The 3,393-nt window shown below is 50.9% G+C and overlaps 1 pseudogene; it reads right to left on the bottom strand.

Moving 5' to 3' along the window:
- Positions 1–2,253: 2,253 nt before the first annotated feature.
- On the bottom strand, positions 2,254–2,372 carry LOC120591856 (uncharacterized; annotated as a pseudogene).
- Positions 2,373–3,393: the final 1,021 nt, after the last annotated feature.

The raw sequence follows: 3,393 nt of genomic DNA, 5'->3' as shown, positions 1-3,393 counted from the left end.
ACATGGGGACTCGGGCCCCCCTGTGCTCTGTGTGTCTGTTTCGGCTGAGATGCTGGGCAAACTGGCTGCAAACCCTCAGCCGTGGTCTCCTTGATCTGTAAATGAAGATCGCGACGACGACGCCCCCTCTGCTCCGTCAGAATGATGATGACATTAAAGAGCGTTCTCAGGGGCGGAACACCTGCTGTGTGCACTTCGAGAGCAGAGGAGTTTCTTCGTGTGGATGGACGACAGAGCGTCGTCCGGTGGCTTCAGGCGCTGTGTAGAGTTGACAGAGCTGAGGTCCCAGGACCTGCGCCTGGACTGGGGACCACGGACCTCTGCAGGCTGCCCAGGTTCCCCGCTGCTTTAATTCACTCCCTCTTCTCGAGGAGCCGGGCTTGCTCACATCACTAAGGGGAGCAGGAAAGGGTGCTGGCTCACGGATGCTGTTTAACACGTGTTTTTTCCTCCTTACCTTATTGACACGAACTGCAGATATCTCTGCCAGAAACGTCCAATTGTTCCTTTGTCTAAAGGAGATTTTATATCGATCTTAATCTAATTAGCCGGTTTGAACTATGGTTTGTCAGATTCCTGTCTTGATCTAATTAGCTTCTGCGGGGGAAGCAGCCTGGACCCGAAGCCGTAATTGCTGGTTTGCAGAAGCTTTTCTGTCGGGGTCGGTGAGCGGGATGGAGATGTCCCTGAGCACGGCAAGCCACCGACAGCTTAAATATGTCTTCTAGAAATGCCACTGGACGTGAAGCCAGAAATATCTACGAGCTCAACACTGGGCTCCTCCTGCCTCTCTAGCTGTGCGACCTTAGGCAAATTAGTCGTTCTGTTTAAACCTCATTTTCTTTATCTGCAAAATAGGCCTGATCGGAGGGGGGCCGATGCGCTCAGTCTGAGCAGAGGGACGACAGTGCCTGGACCGTGTCTAACGCCTGGACTTTGAAGAAACAGTGGAACAGGTAAGGCCACACGTAAGGTGAGCAGGGGACTGGTCAGGGGAGCGAGTTCGAACAGGACCCTCACGGCCGGCCGGGGCAGGACTCTCCCTGTGGAGAATCTTCGCGACGTGGAGCTTTCCTGGGTGAACAGCGAGATTTCCTATTCCTTATCATACACAGTGAGCATCCTGCCTATGCTCATTTGCTTCTCTCGGGCCCTTTGAAGTTCAGATTACCCTTCTAGCAGGTTGGCTGTATAGAACTATAGAAAGCTTTCTCTTTTTCATTCTTTCGTCTTTTTTTTTTTTTTTAATTTCTATACTCTGTTATTATCAAGTCTTGAAAATAGCGGGTCGACATTTATCTTCCATCTTCAAAGATTGGCTGTGAGCGGTGGTTTATGGTCCTACTGAACCCCGAAGTTCTGGGCATGTGCCCTCATGCCGTAGAAATGCAGTTCCGAATTTTGGCAGGTCCTGCCCACTGAACGCACAGCTCTGAACTTGTCACGGAAGCTCCTGCATCGAGAATTCTACTTCTCCTTCTGCAGATGTAAGATGCGGTTAATGATATTTGTTTTGGAAAGATGTAAAATGTCATGGCTTAAGTTCATATTCAGGGCAAACGTTAATATTAGTCTTCTTAACCACCCCCATTCTTCCTTATCCTAAGATACGAAAAAATAAAAAATAAAAACAAACCTTCGATGCAGTCGAATTTACGGGCTCTAATCAATTGCTAACAACACAATCGAAAATACATAAGATGACATTTTGTTAATGGTTTTGCACAACTTCAACTGGGTTCCAAAATCTTCAGAGCTATGAGAGTCGTAGAACTAAAACCAAAAGTTTTTTTTTTTTTTTCCCCTAAAGCGAACTAAAAGCACAGGTATTCCGAAACACAGATTTGTCTTTTTTTTTTCAGTAATCAGTTGTTTCTATTCTGCCTACGTGTTGCCTGTACGGGGCATATGACATCTTTGACAAGTCTTATTATTGCAAAGTTGAAAGTTTGAGAACGAGGCACAGCTCAAGAGCTTCAAAGCAGCCCGGGCACTGGGAATCGCGCGCTGACACTCTTCTTTGTGTGGATCGTCTCCGGGAGGTCATGGGCACGAGGACCCACGGCCCATCACATTCGCTAGGAGAATGGATGGAGACGGTAGAAACAGCACACTTGGCCGAACTCCTTCCCACCACAGACCTTTTGAAACGACAGAACTGTGGAATTCATTCATTCATTCATTCATTTATTCATTCATATATATCTATATCTATATCTATATCTATATATATTTCTTTCTTTCTTTCTTTGGCGCCTACAGCTCCTGGTCTTCCTAGGTGGTCTCCCCTCCAAGTACTAACCAGGCCTGACCCTGCTTAGCTTCCGAGATCAGACGGGATCGGGCTTGTTCAGGGTGGCGTGGCCGAAGACAAACTAGGGAATTTAAAACGAACATATTTGTGCTAGAACGAAAGGAAGAATGGTCATTTCTTTTGGGTTGCCTGGAGATTTGAAGAATCCTAGAACCTGGAGAGCAGGGTGGACCGGATTTATGGAGAAACGAGAGGTGGAAAGCCACAGTCCAAAACGCAGGCCGTGTGGGACCTCGCACCTGTGTCCCTGAATGCTGTCTCTACAAACGCCCCGCACTCCAGCATCGACTTGGGTGGAGGGGACCGACACCTTCACGCTCCTGTCTCTTCGCGTTCGAGCCCTCACTGGATGCCCGACGTGGGACGCCGCTCCGAAGGATTCTTGGAAATGTGCCCGAAGCCGCCTGGACCACCAGCCTCTCCTTCTCTCCCTGGAAAAGAGCTTCATAATGAGTTTCCCCAAAACATCACCCCGGGTATGATAGGGCCTCCTTGTGAGTCTGTACCTCTCTAAGTAGCTGCTCACCCGCCAATGCCCTGGGTCGGCTGTCGGATCTTCGGATGTGACGAGTCATTTGGAATGCTAAGAAGGCCCGACACAGAGCGTCTTCCATAGTGGGGCTGGCCTGACTCTGAAACGGACATCGGTAGGTCCCTGTTTTGAAAAAGAGTTGATGACGGCCCCTGAGTGCACGCGCCTCCGTCGGTTTGGCACACGTGCTGCAGGTCGTTGCCGTCCGCGCTCGTCCAGCACGTGCTGAGCGGCAGGTAAGGCGCCGGCCACGTGCGAGCCAGCTGCTGCCGTACGGGGACTGGTCTGCTCCGGAGCTGCGAAAGCCAGAATTCCCACAGACGATTCAGTGTCGGCGGAGCCCCCATCATCTTGGCCGCCCCTCAAGTTCAGCACCCCCTCGACACACGTACACATGCGCACACTCGCCCTGCAAGCCTGTCCTCTCTCCTCCCGTACGCAGTGGTCAGGGCTGCCACCTGGACATCTGGACACGATCCTGGTTCTCCCCGGTCCCATAGTCCCCCCTCCAGCCGTCCCCAGCCAGCGCTCCTGCCTTCACTCACCC

The sequence above is a fragment of the Pteropus medius genome, unplaced genomic scaffold (genome assembly GCF_902729225.1).
Source record: "Pteropus medius unplaced genomic scaffold, Ma_sr-lr_union100, whole genome shotgun sequence".
Taxonomy (NCBI): domain Eukaryota; kingdom Metazoa; phylum Chordata; class Mammalia; order Chiroptera; family Pteropodidae; genus Pteropus; species Pteropus medius.
Note: the sequence above shows the minus strand (reverse complement) of the source record. Positions and strands in the feature narration are given on the sequence as shown.